At 41.9% G+C, this 17,184-nt stretch overlaps 1 pseudogene; it reads right to left on the bottom strand.

Annotated features, from left to right (window-relative positions):
- Nucleotides 1-15,660: 15,660 nt before the first annotated feature.
- Nucleotides 15,661-16,583, bottom strand: LOC125426320 (annotated as a pseudogene).
- Between the last annotated feature and the right edge of the window lie 601 nt (nt 16,584-17,184).

Here is a 17,184-nt window from a genome sequence, read left to right as displayed (position 1 = left end):
CCAAAGAGCTTGAATTTACTGACTCTTGTTGCTGTCTGCTAGCTATCATGGCAACTCAGAGAAGTTGCATTTTTGAGAGAATCATTTGTCTGTGTAGATAGTACCTTTTTGGTTCCCTGTCATGTCAGATTGATTTTTTTTTAGTTGCGTTTGAAGTGTGGGGAAACTAATCTTTCCTGAAAAAAAATCTAGATGGCAAATCCAGACGTCTAGATAAGCTTCTGTAGAAGCTGAATTATGTTCAAAATAATGTATACTAGTGTGGATGTCCTGAGAAAAACACAGGGGTGGTGGTGGAACAAATTGGGAAAAAATAGGAATTTGATAATTGAGGTCCTAATTAAGAGTGATTGCTCTATATTTTTAATCTGTTAATTAACCTAGGCTCCACTATCATAGCAATAATTTCTTGCCTGAAGTGCAGTAGATGTCTTCATGCTTCATTACCATTTTCCTTTAATCGTTTAAAAATATTTTCAGTTTCAAATTCAGAAGGCTTTTGTGTAACTCAAAATCTTATTTGCATGGCCAATTTGCTGCCCAAATAAATATATTCCAATAGAACAAACAAAAGTTCTTCTCTCCATCTCTGGATTGAAAAGAATTTATTTACTTAAATAATCTAACATTATCTGCTAGAATATGATTATTATTTTTTTGGCCATCAAGCCACAGTTGATTCCATAGGGCATGGACGGCCAAAGCTGCTTAATGTATCAGTCACTTAGAATAAACTTCAATTGTTTGAGAGCCAGAAGACATGAACAAATATTACATATTTTGGTTGTTATATGCACATTTGTTACAAATCTTTATACAAATATTAAGAAATACACATTATTATTGGCTGATTTCACAGCTGCCAGTTCTTAAGGTGGTTGCTGGCCTTTCATTACAATTCGAGTCTCACCCAGAGGCCTAGGAAGTTGTAATGTATCGGCTTAATATTTGTGCGGATCCCAGCAGGGCTGCCTTCTGAATTTGATGTTAATTTTGCCGATTTGAAGATATTTCAAGAGCTGTTCTAATGTTTTCGGGATGGCGCCCAGGGTGCTGATTACCACTGGGATGACCTCAGCTGGTTTGTCCCATAGTCGCTAAAGCTCGATTTTTAAATCGTGGTATTTAGTGACCTGCTCACACTGGCGTAATGCCCATTGGGCAAGGTGGGCAGCTGCCCAGGGCATCACCTTGTGGGGGGCATCAAAATGCTGGGTTCGTTTTTGGGTATTTAGTGGTTTTCCATTTTTGGCGTGCAGGGGGCGCAGTTTTTAGGCTAGCAGCACCAAAATATCAGTGTATCATCAGGAGACTGTCCTTATGCTACCCCCAAGTTTAGTGAGGTTTGGTTCAGGGAGTCCAAAGTTATGGACTCCCAAAGGGGGTGCCCCTATCCCCCATTGTTTCCAATGGGAGCTAATAGGAGATGGGGGCTACAGTTTTGAGGGTCCATAACTTTGGCCCCCCTGAACCAAACTGCACCAAATTTGGGGGGTATCATTAGGGCAGTCTCCTGATGAGACCCTGAAAGTTTTGAGACTGTGCCTTTAGAAATGTGCTCCCCCACAGCCTGCAATCCCCATTGACAGCAATGCAGAAAACTCAATGCAGAACAAAGATTCTTGGGCAAATTTCTAGGATGTTCCTGCAGGGGGTGCATTTTTGGATGTATCAGCACCAAAATTTCAGGGCACCCCCCAAGTTTGGTGCAGTTTGGTTCAGGGGGGCCAAAGTTATAGATCCTCAAAACGGTAGCTCCATCTCCTATTAGCTCCCATTGGAAACAATGGGGGATGGGGCACCCCCTTTGGGAGTCCATAACTTTGGACTCCTTGTACCAAACCTCACCAAACTTGGGGAGTAGCATAAGGACAGTCTCCTGATGATATGCTGAAATATTGGTGCTGATATGTCTAAAAATGTACCCCCTGCAGGCACCAATGTCCTGGTGCAAAAAAAATTGGTCATGGTGGTGTGGCCGCCCATGTGGGGGGGGGGGCATCCAACTCAGGTTTTGCTCAGGGCTACAGTTTGCCCAGGGCTGCCTCATTACGCTGCTGCCTGCTCATGTTCTTTTTCAATGACCCTGCTGTCACCGGGTACTGCTATGTCAATGGTGGTCACTTTCTTTTCCTCTATCATTTTGATGTCAAGTGTATTATGTGCCAACAATTTGTCCGTTTGGATTCAAAAGTCCCACAGGATCTTCCCTTCTAATTTCTCCTCTTCCACTGTTTGCTTAACTTGCAGTAAGCCTCTGCCACCAGATCTCTGGGGAAGGTATAATCTATCAGTATCACTGTGTGGGTGTAAGTCATGGTGCATTGTTATAAGCTTCTGAGTTTTTCTATCCAATGCATCCAATTCAGCCTGTGTCCAGTTGATGATTCCCTCAGTGTACCTGATGGCAGGTATGACCCAAGTGTTGATGGCCTGGATGGTATTCCTGCCATTTAATTTAGATTTCAAAATTTTCCTGTATTCTCTGCTGACCAGTCTTCACTTGCCTGTGCTTGATGTTATCCAACTATAAAATGTCCAGGTATTTATAAGCTGCCTCTTGGTTGCACTTGATGAGTTGGCCATCAGGCATTTCTATGCCATCACTCTCAGTGATCTTGCCCCTCTTTATTGTCACAGTGTCACACTTTTCCAGGCCAAATTCCATTGAAATGTCTGTGCTGAATATTCAGACTGTGTTTACTAGTGACTGGATTTCTGTGCCTAATTTCCTGTATAGCTTCAAATCATCCATGTACAGCAAATGTGAGATTTTTCCCGAGTCTTTGCCCATTTGATATCCCTACTTTGTTTTCTTTAAAATTACTGTTAGTGGGATCATGGCGATGATAAACAGTAAGGGCAACAATGAAACACCTTGGAAAATTCCTCATTTAATGTTGACTGTTCCAAAGTTTTCATTGCCAACTTTCAGTTCAGTTTTCCACTGTCTCATCGCTTTTTCAGTGAATACTCGAACGTTTTCGCTGATACCAATTGTTTTTAAGTATTTCATGATCCAACAATGGGGCAATGAGTCAAATTCCTTCTTATAATCGATCCAGACCATATGCAAATTCGTTCTTTGATTCTTGCAGTTTTCCATTATCATTTTGTCTATCAGGAGTTGATGTTTTGTACCCCTGCTCCTTCTTTTGTTCCCTTTCTGCTCCACTGTAGTTTCCACTTTGGTTTTGATGGTTGATTTATTTTGGGTTTAGGTATTTCAATGCCCAGGTCTCTTGTGACCACTACAACCGTACTGTACATGAGCTGATTGGTTTGTTTGATGGAAGTTGTTTCAAGTGTCATCAGTGCCATGTGTACATCTCAAATTATGGTTGCCAGGTCTTTTTTGGGCATCATTTTCAATGTTGGCAACCGTTGTTTTGCCTCATTTGATAGTTCATGCTGGATGATCTTTTCCCTTAGTTCTTTTTGTCTTTCTGTCAGTCTATCAGATTTTTCCATGGGGACTTCCTCTCGTGGTTGTACTATTATTTTGTCTTCTGTACTGGCATTTTCATCTAGCAGTTCTATTATTATCTCTCCTGTTGTTTCTGGAGTATATACTGTTCTTTCTTCTGGTGTTACAGTTGCTTTTTTCCACAATTTTTCTGGTTTTCTTCCAGTTCTATCTCTGTAAACTCTTTATTCCATCTGATGAATCGCCTTTGATCTGCCAGTCTTTGCTCAGTGATATTCGAATCTGGATAGTGTTGTTTCCACAGTTCGTATATCCGCTTCAAGCATCCTCTTTTTTCCAGCTCTGAGTTGTAGTAACAAGCCATGACGGCACAATTTTCTTGCGCACTATACTTGTTTCTTTTGGATGGTTTGTCCACTTGTAGCCCACTTGTCGACACATGCCCAGCAACCCCAGCATGCGACATGGCCCTTGTTAACCCATGCGATGACCGATTCGATATGGAATAATTCATTTGTATCACCATATTGTATGGGACACCCTTAGTCTGACTTCTCAGTTGAGACCTGTCTGGCTTGGGAGCCCCTTCTAGTAGTATACCTCCAGCATAGCTCTCAACAACATCGAAGCACACAAGCCCCTTCCCCACGACAAGAGGGTGCCCATGAGGGGATGAGTAGCAGTAGTAGTAGTAGTAGTAGTAGTAGTAGTAGTAGTAGTAGTAGTAGTAGTAGTAGTAGTAGTAGTAGTAGTATGTAATTTTATTAATATTAAATAAGACTGCCAAAAATAAAAACAACAGGGGTAAAAACAAATATTACTAAAGATACTAACACTCTAAATATCCAACACTCTAAATATCTGGTCAAAGCATGAAAAAAAAGATATAAATCTAAATGTTGCATGGCAAGAAAAGGTAGGTTTCTTTTTTTCCAGATTTTGCAGAATTCTCCTTTCCCTAATTTTATATATTATGAGGATTCTGCAGCCGATTCCAAGTGTGGGGAGAAAGCCAAGGGAGGCCACTTTTCCAGGCCAAATGGCCCTGAGGAGGGAAATGGCAAGAGCAGAGAGAGAAATGTAACTGCCCTGTCATTCACTCTCAGGAATTCTGCTGGGAGGTTCCTTACGCCTCCCTCAAAGAATCCATTAACAAAATTACCCACTCTCGGCTGCTGATAGTTTACTAAGTGGGTCATCTCCACCACCCTCCCAAACTGGAGAGGAAATGACCAGTCAGGTCAAGCTCAGTCCCACTCAGTCCCTCAGTCCCTCAGCTGCCCTGCCACCTTCCCTTAGAAGCAGTTGCTAGAAAGGTGAGATCACTGTGAGCCCAGCTCACAGCCATCACCAGGACTGCTTAGTTGGAACTCCCGGCTTAGACAATGTCTCACCATTCTACTCTTTGCTCCTCTCTCTCCTTGTCTCCTCCCCTGCTCTAGAATCTGCTACGCTCCTCAAGAAACCCGGTCATATCCCTGTAAGCGACTCACACACAGGTGCATGTGCCACAGGCAGAAAAAGAAAACAGATACACAGACTTGGAAGTAAGTCAGGAGTGGGAGATACCCACCTCCCCAGCTGTGAGTTGCACATTATGTGGCAAAGAGCCACATGTGGCTCACAAGCCATGGTTTGGCCACCCCTGCCATAGAGTTTTCAAGGCCATTAAGATGTGGTTTGCCATTGCATTCCTCTGCTCCACAGCCCTGGTATTTCTTGAAGGTCTTCTATTTAAGTGCTAGTTAGGGCCAACCTGCTTAGCTTCTGAAATCTGACAGGATCAGGCTAGCCTGGGGTTAGCCAGGTCAGAGCAGAATATAAGTATTTCCTCTCTTTTTTCTTTTCCACATCCCCCTTCTCTTGAATATCTAGTCTGAGGAAAGCTTTTGTGGGCCAGAAGATTATATTCTGGATTCTGATAGATAGATAGATAGATAGATAGATAGATAGATAGATAGATAGATAGATAGATAGATAGATAGATAGATAGATAGATAGATAGATAGATAGATAGATAGATAGATAGATAGATAGATAGATAGATAGATAGATAGATAGATAGATAGATAAGGAGGAGGAGTATATATACACACTATATACACACACTTCTCTCTCCTCCTCCTCCTCCTCCTCCTCCTTCCCCACTGATTTCTGAAGAAGCTGGATAAAACCCAAAGATTTCATTACTGGGAGCAGTGAGTTTGATAGAAATCTGAAAGTTCTTTTCAGGCTTGTTAGCAACATGATACATCTACTTCATATGAATGGTATAATTGCTGTACTAACTGGGGCTCAATTGGCAGAGTGCTCAGCATGCAGCTTGAGCTCACATGTGCTTACAAGTATAGTCTGTCGCTGCCTTTTTATTGTTTGCATTACAGCTCTTAAACACAGAGTGAAAACAGAGTGCCTGATTTTAAGGTTGCCAGGAAGACTGCAGTCTTGAAACAGGTTAAGAACATAATCAGAGACCTGCTGGATCAGATCAGTGATTCATCTAGTCCAGCATCCTATCTCACACAGTGGCCAGTTAGTTACTCTGGGGAGCAACAACGGAGCATAGAGGGTGAGACATTCCTCCAATATCACCTACTGGCACTGGCATTTAAATGTTGACTGCCTTTGAATGTGGAGGTTCCCTTCAGTCAGTGTGGCTGTTAGCTAATGATGGACGTGGACCTATCCTCCATGAATCTAATCCCTATTAATGTTCTCTATGCCTGTGGCCATCAATAAATCCTCTGGCAGTAAATTACACATTCCAATCATTTGTTATGTAAAACAAAAGTATTTCCTTTTGCTTTTCCTGAATCCATTGCCCATCATTTTCATTGGATGCCCTTGAGTTTTAGTATTTGGAGGGAGGGAGAAAAAGTTCTCAATGTCAACTCTTTCCACTCAATGCATAACTGTATAAACCTCTGTCATGTCCCCCTTAGTTGACTGTTTTCTAAACTGAAAAGTTCCAAACTTTCAACTATTTCTTCCTTGGGAATGTGGTCCAACTCCCTAATCAACTTAGTTGTCTTCTTCTGTCATTTTTCCAGCTGAGATGTCATTTTTGAGATACAATGACCAGAAGTGCACATAGTATTCCAAATGGGGCTGCACCATAGAGCTGTATGGGGGCATTATAATATCTATAGTTAATTTACAATATATATAGATATTGTATTATAGATATCTATAATATCTATAGATAATTTACAAACAAATTAAATATACTATGTTGGAACAGCATGTGACTGCATTAAAAAGAAGTGTAGATTCTTTGACAACATTTTAAAATGTTATTTCAGCACCACTTCCATCAAAACCATTATTATCTTCACTGGGAAACACAGCACTTTGATGAAATAGCATTTACATTGCTCCGAAAGCCTATTAGCGAGACTGGCCTTTTTGAAAAGTTACACCTGTCATTTTCTTTCCTGTTCCTTCCATGGAAAAGAAAATGGTGGGACCAACTTTAAAAAAGGAACTTTTCACTAATAGGCATCCAGAGCAATGTGAACACTATTTTATCAAAGTGCTGTGTTCTGCAGTGAAGATTATAATAGTTTTGATGGAAGCGGTGCTGAAATAATATTTTAAAATGCTGCCAGAGAATCGGAAAGAAGGGAAGGCAAGCACTAAGACCCAGCAGAGCATTCCAACATAAAGAAGATCAAGGAATATGTGGCAAATTAATTCACACATCTCCTGATTTCATTATGTTGAAAAGGGTACAATATTGGCCCCGATACCAATTCATGTGGGACCCCACTGCTTACTTGCCTCCATTGTGAAAACTGTCCATTTATTCCTACTCTTTGGTCATTTTTACACAGTCAAAATATCCTGGAGCGAGCACAGAAAATATCCCTGTGAATCCGGGATCTCTGCACAACTCCCGAAGCTGCACAGGGTCTGCCCCTGTGTCCCCCCACAATATTTACCTCAGCTGATCTCCCTGCCTGACATTCATTCAATATACCACTCAAAAACAGCAGCCAATCAGAATGTGGGACACTGGGCAAACTCACGGGTGCTTGCAATTGCCACTCAAAAGCAACAGCCAGTCAGAACAATCACTCAGTCTATTTTCCTCAGTACAAGCTTATTTTAAACCATTAAAAACACAGATCAGTTTCTTCCATTCTCACAGCACATACACAAAAACACCAATTGGGGGCAGATGAAGTGTATCGTTCCCACTCAGTCGGCTGATCTCCCTGCGTGACTTCTAATCAAGTTGCCACTCAAAAGCAACAGCCAATCAGAATGTGGGACACAGGTCACGCTCAGAAATGCTTCCAAAGCAAATACAGAAGTCCCGGTCACGCAGAACAAACTGGAGCATTACAAACTCTGCTCCTGGGCAGAAGCAAGGAACCGTATGTATGCAGAAACTGGGACAAAATAACCCAGGTATATATGATCCCAGCTCAACTGCAGTGTAAGTGTGCTGTGCAAAAACAGCCTTTGTTTCCTGTCATTTAACCAATTTTAATCCATAAAAGAACCCATCCGTTTAACACATGACTGATGTTTACTCAGGAGTCTTTGGTGAGATACTTTGTCAAAAATCTTTTGAAAATCCAAGTATATAATGTCTTCTGGGTCACTGCTGTCTATATGCTTGACCATTTTCTTAAGGAACCCCAAAAGGTTGATAAGGCACGACTTCCAGAAGCCATGCTGATTTGCCCTCAGCAGGTTTTGCTCCTCGATGTGCCCAATAATTCTATCTTTGATTACAATTTCTACAAATTTAGCTAAGACAGATGTTAGGCTGATTCACCTGTAATTTCCTTGTTGCCCTCTGGACCCCTTTTTAAAAATCAATGTAACATTTACTACTCTCCAATCTTCTGGTACAGTGACTGAATTTAGTGATGTTACTACGATGACTGGAAGAGAAGGTGGCAAGGTATATTCTGATCTTATCAGGTCTTAGGAACGAAACAAGGCCAGTCCTTGGAAGGAAAACTACCAAGGAAGACTGGGCAGAGGAAGGCAATGGCAAACCACTTCTACTTCTAGCTTGCCATGAAAGTCCCTTGCTGGGCTTCATCTTGATACCATTTTACATGCACATACTATGTCTGTTCTCTAGCCCCTCAGATGTATGAAATGTATATAGTGAGCTAGGGGTGGGGCAACTGAATAAACTCCCTTAGAAGGTTATATATAATAAAGCTGACCAGAGAGATAACCAGAAGATATGAAATATAAAAGAATTAGGGAACACTTCTGCCTATGGATTATAGAGGAGGTGAGAGATACCCAGCATGACAGATGTACAATGCAACACCTCTTCCAATTCCTCCCTCCTTATCTGGCCTATAGAGTTTATACCCAGGGCTACTGTATCCCATAGATTTTTCCCATTCCATCATATTGATACTCACTATATCTAGATTGTCATTTAGCACCAAGCATTCTAACTCCCTCATATTGGCTCAGGCTGTTTCCGCACGAAGGCGGAAGCGGCCGGGTCGGCGTTTATGACGCCGACCCGGCTGCAACGCTAAGGACCGAATCAGCACTGGAGGCGGTCCTGGGGTGCTAACCAGACGCTGGCAGCTGGCTCCTGACGCACCGCCCGCGCCCGGCATGTCCCCGGGCCTCCTCTGGCGGCGTCTAGCGAGGTAGCCTGGGGACACGCCCCCCTGGCCCTGCGCGCCTGCAGGGCAGAAGTGTCCCCAGCCCTGCGGCGGCGACGGAGGCCCGGGAACAAAGGTAATGGCGCGCCCGGGTGGGGGAGGCGCCCGTGTGAAGCTTAGCTGCCCGTTTGCTTGGCAGCGGCTTCCGCGGCCCGGCGTTCCTAAAAGAGCGCTGGGAGAGCGCTCTGGGGAAGCGGCGGCTTCCAGGCCGAAGGCGAGGCGTGAGGCTGGCTGGCGGCTGTGTTGCAGCCTCATGCGCCCATCGCGGAGGAATGGCGGCCTGGAGACGGCGTTTTACCGTCTCCAGGCTGCCATTAATTGCCCGTGCGGAAACGGCCTCGGAGACTTCTACCATTGGCATATTGGCCCCTTTAATATATTTCCCTCTCCAGCAACACTTGCTTCCCTTGACCCTGAAGGTCTCATCCCCAGACCTCTCTTCTGCAGGTTCACAACCCTATCTTCAAGGGAATAAACCTAAGAGACAAGAGCTCTATCCACTGAGCTCACACCCACAGGCTCCTCACTGCAAACAGATTTAGTTTCAGGCTGACTCCATCTGAAGTTATGCAGCATCTTAAAAATGGGAAAGAATTTAAGTGCATGCCCATGGGGAAGTTGTTCAGATAGTGTATACTGGATGTCTGTCATTTAATGTACTCAGACTACATCTATAGGCCCTCAATTTGCAGACAGAATCAGATTACCAAGAAGCCTGTAATCATTATGGATGTTTGGGCATGCATCATTTACAGAAAATATGTGAATGTGGGCATTTGAACTGCCATAAGATTGTACAAGAAATGCTTGAGTTGAGCTTCCAGAAGATACATATCATGATACTATAAACTGGGTGAATTGAATTTACAGACTACATCAGGGGTAGGGAACCTGCGGCTCTCCAGATGTTCAGGAACTACCGTTCCCATCAGCCCCTACCAGCATGGCCATTGGCCATGCTGGTAGGGGCTGATAAGGTAGCCAGTTCCTGAACATCTGGAAAAACGCAATTCACCCTGGAACTATGATAAGATATTGTTAGCAGTTACAATTTATTACCTGGAGCAGGCATACATGATGAAACAACAGTTTTAAGTTTTGGAAGCAATCATCCAGTTACCTTAAAGGACCAAACAAGCATGGCACAGAGTAGGAATGACAGGCCAGAGGCTGGCATACCTGGAAGCTTTAGGACTGGGAGTGAGGACAGAAATGAGCACATGGGACACATAATGTCAAGTCCAGCCAAAAAATGTGGATGTGACATAGAGACATGGGGGCAATGCTGTTCCTGAAAATTCCATAGCATATTGTACCTGCCATAGGGTTTTCGGGGGCAGCCAGAATGTCAGTCAGTGTGCTTACATCACAACTACGTTTCCAGCCAAATGTGATGGTATGCATTCTGTCTCCAGACTTTTCTGTAACCAGTCTGGTAAGCATAGGTGGAAGGACTGACTCACCAGCAAGCATCCTCTAACCTAAGCAGGCACTAGGCAACTCTAGCACTACTACTTATGACTAAATCCCATTCTATCAGTTTCAAGAGGACTTCGTAACTGGAAATAAGTCTAAGCATGCTGGAATAAGCTGTGAAAACCTTGCATCTGTAAACTCGCCTTTGGTAATTCTGAATGAGCCATCTCTTTTCTGGTATAGGAATTCAAATGTGCATTAGATACCCACTATGTGCGGCAGCCTTTTCAGTCATTAATATGAATGGAGCTGATTGAAGCATATGGATGAGTTATTTCCACTGAAATTAATGGGGATCTTGTACATAAAAGAGATGGGCAGCCCCATCCAGAGCCCAAGGTGCTGCGGCAGTACCGCGCTGGTGCCTCAAGAGGTCTTTTGGTCAGTGCAATGAGGTGGGAAAAACAACAAACCTCCCCACCCTTTTGGGTGGTGTAAGTCCATGGTGCTGGCTGCAGTACCTGAAAGTCCAGGTGGGAGCCGACTATCATCAGCTCTTCCCCTGGGAACATCCCAGTCTGCTACCCCTGCACTGGCATCCAATTGGACATCAACACACAGTGGAACGCCAGGTGCCCTTCCAAGTTGGGTGCCACAGAGGTGTGCAGTACCCACCCACCTCACCTCCAAGATTGCCCACCCTGCTGGCACATTTGCCAAATTGCTCACCTTTGGATGGGGCTGTTAAGAGCATGTCACATTTGTTACTGTGAATAAACTATTCCATGTGATTGGTTATGATGACATATAAGTTACAATGTTTCCCCCCCCTAATTTGAGACACAAATGTTCTTGAAATGTTTCAAACATTGGCAATGCATTTTCCTTGCTGCAAAAATCAATGATAAATTAAATAAGAAAGGCAAAAATGAGAAAAAGAGTGTGACAGTCTGTCTTACAGTTAAGTGGGAAGGAGATCCCTGAAGCAAAGTGTTGGGAATCATTTATTTATACATCACAGTCAATTCAAAACAAAGACTTCATTGAAAATTCCATAATTACCTTTTAATGACTAAGGACTTGAACATAATAGTTTTTTGGGTCATTGCCATGGGTTCAGCTGGGGCTGCAGATGCTTGGAGCAATATGGCACAATCTTCAAGGCCTTGTTACTTGGAAGGATTCACATCTGATCATTAGTATATTCACAGGAATAATCATTCAGTTATTTAGCCCATGATATTTGTAAAATGGCTTCTGGGAAGGAGTTGAAAGGAAACTGTGTCAACAATATTTGATAGTAATCTTGTGTGCATCAGGCTGTACCTTAAGCCATTCAGCAAAGCTGCAATGGTGCTTTTAGGTTGTGTGGTGACGGGTGTGACATAAGTAGGCCTTACTTAAGTCCTTGGTGACTTAGCAGCTGTGCTTTGCCCATGTATTGGTTTGTTATATGTAGTCATTTTATGGCAGTAAACTTTGTTTCAACAGTTCAATGGCTTTACTGTTTTACAGTTTTACTGTTCCATTGAAAAAACAAAATAGAGGGAAGTGCTATCTCTTATCCACGACAGTGACATTGTGGGAAAATTTGAGCTTCATAATTTTTCTTCCTAAGTAAGACATCATGCTCTTTTGATTCTACATGATAAACTTCTGGTGTAGTGTGGTCTTTTGATGCTACTGCTTTCATTCCCCGCTCCCCACACACTGCTGATGTTTTCATTTTATTTAAAAATTTATATCTCCCTTCTTCAAAGCAGAAACCAGCTGCCATACGTTAAAACACATAAAGCATTCCGAACTCTCATATATGGCCTGATAGCCCCTAACTGGCATTTCAAAAATCAACAACTTGACCAAGAAACAAGCCCATGTAGGGAATGAAAATGGGTTCTCATTAATCCACATTTCCAGAAGTCACCATTAAAAGCCTTAAAGTAAACCCTTGTATAAAAGAGGCAGTGTTTGTGGTGATCTTTTTTTTTTGTGTGCAGAATTTTCAATTATTGATTGCACCTTTATGGATTACTACTCTAACCATAATCTTGAGTGCAATTTTAAAAAAATTGGTGTTAGTTACTCTAATGGGGCAGATATGTCCTTCTGTGCTCCATCTGCCTTCAAAAACTTCTTCACAAGGGATGGGTTATGTTGTGACTATCCTCAGCTAGGAGGCCCTGGTCATCATTAGCCAATCCTCTTGAGTCCTATTGTGGAATATATGCACATAGATGTATCAAAAGGTTCCTGCACCTGCCTGAGGGGACACATTGTACCCTTACCTTGGCCTGATTCTGAGACCTGGTTCCATGCCATGGTTCATAGGAAATGGCCACCAAGTTTGATTTGATCAACAGGAAACCTGGTATATCTAAAATGACTAAGATTCTCTGAAGATAATCAAGGAAGGAAGGCAGTGTCTAAGTGAAGAAGTAGAAAAATAAATATCTACATGTTGTAGAATTAGGCATTGATTCAAAGTCCGGTTAGCATTATTGTGTTTTTTCTTCCTTTTCGACCAGTGTTGGAAATTACTTTTGAAAACATAATTTTCAAAATGATAATTTTCAAAATGAACACATCATTTCCAAAGCCTCTGACATTCTGCAAGAAATGCTTGTAACTCACCCCTTCTGTTACTGTATTCAAGGATGTGTTTTCAAAGCACTGAGCATATTACTGGTACAAACAAATCCTCTTCACAAGTAAGGGGATGCAAGTGTGTAACAAAGATATATTTGCTTTGGCCTGGGTGGAATGAATATTTTCCAATGAGTCATAAATGGTATTAAAATAAAACGGCATGAAATTTAGCCCAGTATCCTGCTGCAGGCTTGAACCAAGTTCATTTGATGTTCAAGAGGATTTTTGCTCATGTGATCAATGTTCACGCCGATATCGTCTGCTAAATGAGCACTGAAGTGGCTTTCACTGGCAGGCCATGAAAAGGAGTCTGGACCAAACAAACCCATACTGCTGCTTCAACAGGCTCACTGACAAGCCTGATTTCCCACCATGGCTATAAAATGATTCACTCCAAATATAGATATTAAAGCAGACTGTAGCTTCAGAGCTCACTTGACTCCTCAAAGCACCCAGAAACTATCCCTATCAGGGTAAACATTTTTAAATACATTGTTTTGTTACAGAGAAAGATTGCAAGGACATCTTGATTCTATAGGCATACTTAAACCATCAAGATTCCAGAAGATTTGGACATTGGTGGACTTGGTGAGAAGAAGGAGGATGCATCCCTGCTTTTTGTCCAACGTTTTAATTGTTCTCTTTATATTTTGTATGTGTTCTAATTTTGGCATTAATTGTTTTAATGATGTATTTTGTTGGTCTCAGAGTTTTTAAAATATGATTTTACTTTGTATGTTTTGTGGCCTTTTTGAAGGCTGAAATGTGGGTTACAACTCTTTTCTCACCTGTCTCCTAAGGAATCTGACTGTCCATTGTTGGAATCAGAATACTGGGCCAGATGGCCCTTAGTCTCTTTCAGAAACTGTATTCCTATGCATGGCTCACGCAGCTCTCCATGAAACAGAAGAATCCTGTAGTTTATTACCTAATTGTGCAAGGCATGATTATATGAAGCTGTTTTCTAGTGTGTCAGACCATTGGTCTCTGAAGGTCATGAATACCTCCTCTGGCAACATGTCTTTGGAGTCTCACACAGAAGTTTTTCATGTCACCTGCTTTTTTGATCTTTTTAACTGGGAACTGAACCTGGCCCTTCTGCATGCAAAGTAATTGTTTCACACTGCTGAACCACAGCTGTCTCCCATGTAAGGTGGGAGTTATCCTTGCGGCAACACTGAGATGAAAGAAGCCATCTTTGAAAAATGTTCCAAAGCAGGCAGCAGGCAGTGAGGTAACAACAATAATTCACTGCTGAAGAGAGGACCAAGTGTGTGCTTAAATTGCAATGCTGCGGATTAAAAAAAAGATTCTGGTTGGTTGTTTTGATTAAAGGATACAGCTGTGAATTGTATATTGCTCTTGTTATCTGTATTGATGGAAATCTCTATACTGCATATGTCATGTGCCAAAATGTATTTTAAAACTTATGTAATACATAGTGTGTAAAAAACAATCTCTTCACTCAAACCAACTTGTACATAATCACTTTGGCCCCCCGTCATTTTATTTTCTATTATTGTTAATAGCTGTGACTTGCACATCCAAAATACATTTACCCAAAATGTAGTTATTAGAGTGGAAGAAAAATAGGTCATTCTGGGAGTCAACAGATGTATATATGCTGCCCTCTAGTGGATTGCAGAAGAAGTATGTATGTGCTAAGTGCTGTCAAATCGCTCCATGGCAACTACGCGAATCAATGTCCTCCAAAAAATATTGTTAACAGACTTGCTCAGGTCTTGTAAACTGAAGGCCATGGCTACAGTCTTTAAAACTGCAAGACTTCTGAGTCATGCAAGATGTGTTCTGTTCATTCTTCACTGTTCCCTCTCCACCACACTGCACCACCTAATTCGCCAGATGGGACAATCTTTTACCACACATTTTTAATTCCTAACTATTGAAACTGGATGTAAAGTCCTACAATCACATGACCCAGTTGTTTCTTACAAGTCACTTTGGATTATTTGTGTGAAAGATCTCTCCCCCCCCCCCCTTAATCTCTACATTTTCTTGCATGACACATCACAAGGGGTTGAATGCTGCAGTTTCCCAGTCAGGCACTGAGGAGACCCAAATCTATTTATTACAAGTCAGCAAAGTTGCTGAATCAGGTGCTTCCAGACCATAACCTGCAACCAGGTAATTTATTTAAATAGATTTCTCAATAGATTCTTCCTTATGTAAAAATGAAGATTCCCCCCCCCACACACACACACACATACCATCATTATTGGCCACTATATGCTGTCCCGGGTCCCCTCCCAGGGGGTTAGGAGGTTTCTTTTTTTTGGGGTTGCCATCTAATGTTGGGTTTTCTGTTTATGATGATATTGTATTTCGATTTTATTCGATTGTGGTTGTTTTAATCGTTTTATTCTCTGTACACCACCCAGAGCCCTTCGGTGGGCAGTATAACAAGTGGAATAAATAAATAAAGCATTCAGAAGTATAGCTGCATGAAGAAAAAATGTTAATTTGCTGCTGTTTTTGCATTGCTTTTTATTTTCTTCTTAATTAAAGAGAAACCAGCCTTTCTTCATTACAGGAAATGAAGAGCAGATATATAGAGGCTGTAATATTTTTTGTAACATCAAAAAGTAAACATGTTACACCATCATGGGTATGGATTTTAAGTCTCCCAATTTGAGCACAACCATAATGGAGAATGTCCTCATTATATTCAGCTGACCCTGTGTAAATCTGAATCTTTTGAGGAATTATTGAGGTTGCAAAAACAATGGTGAAGAAACTCTGTGATGTAATGTTCTTACCCCCCCCCTAAAAAAACCCATTTGCGGGGGGTGGGGTGGGGGTGGGCACTTTCTCTTGTACATAATCTGCAAATGTTTGTGAAGAATGCAGCAGTAGGAAAATCTCTGAAGTCTCCATTATCTTTTTGAAACATAGGGTCTTGCAACTGATCTTCCATACTATGAAATGAGGAAACTCTACCTATATACTGGAAGAGAGAAGGGCTGAAGATAATAAGATCTTTCTGAGTCTGGATTTATAGAAAAGTTCAAGAAGCCAGACCCTAGGCACCTAATCGTAGAACATCAAAAGGAACTGGGCCAGTTTAACAAGGTTGGAATTATGGTAGAGTTTTCCTATGTAGCCCAGACTTGAAAATGCTATTTCACCTCACTTTTGACATAGTTTTGTATAGTCAATACAAAATTGTTGGCACAGACAATATCATCTTCCAGCATCAAATAATACCAAGAGAAATTGGCACAAAAGTTAAGTAGATAAGCATAGTCCACATTTTGTTTGGATCGATATAGAGCTTTTTCCTGAGTATCCAAGAAAATTCCTTTCGTATAACTTAAAGGGGGGTAACTAGTTAAAAAGCTTTCTATAACAAGCAACTGTACATTTACAAATGGAACAATCTCCACATTTATAATCCCCAATAATGTTGGGTTGGACTTTAACATGTTTTGTGATTTCTGCTTTTACTAAGGTGTTACCTAATGGTTTACTATGCCTGAGTCCTAATAAGGGAGGGAGATGGCAACCAGGAAGATCTCTAACTATAGGCCAATATATTTGATTATGGTACTTTTCATTCTTTCACTGTGAACTGAGTACTGAAAGGATCCTGTTACCCTATTCAAATTACTAGTTCTAGTAGTTTTTGGTAGGAAGAGGAATTGTATTTCAACTCTATCTGCTCTTTCCCTAGCTTTTTTATGATGCTCCATGGGAACCCTCTGTTTAATAATTTCACTTCAATGTTTCTGGCAGCCTTTTTGAAGTCTCTATGAAAGGTGAAATTGTGTTTAGCCCTCAAAAATATACCATAGGGCAGATTATTTTTTATGTAGTGCGAATGAAAGGAGGGAGTGAGTGAGGGGTGGCATGCAAGGGAGGGGAGAGAGGGGGCCCGGCATCTGGACATGGCCCACCCACCCTAGCGGAGGGAGGGGAGGGAGTGCAAAGGAGGGGAGGAAGGGGAGTGAGTGAGGGGTGGCATGCAAGGGAGGGGGAGAGAGGGACCAACATCTGGACATGGCCCACCCACCCTAGCGGAGGGAG

This window comes from Sphaerodactylus townsendi, linkage group LG02, assembly GCF_021028975.2.
Source record: "Sphaerodactylus townsendi isolate TG3544 linkage group LG02, MPM_Stown_v2.3, whole genome shotgun sequence".
In the NCBI taxonomy this organism is placed as follows: domain Eukaryota; kingdom Metazoa; phylum Chordata; class Lepidosauria; order Squamata; family Sphaerodactylidae; genus Sphaerodactylus; species Sphaerodactylus townsendi.
This window is presented reverse-complemented; position numbering and strand designations above follow the sequence as displayed.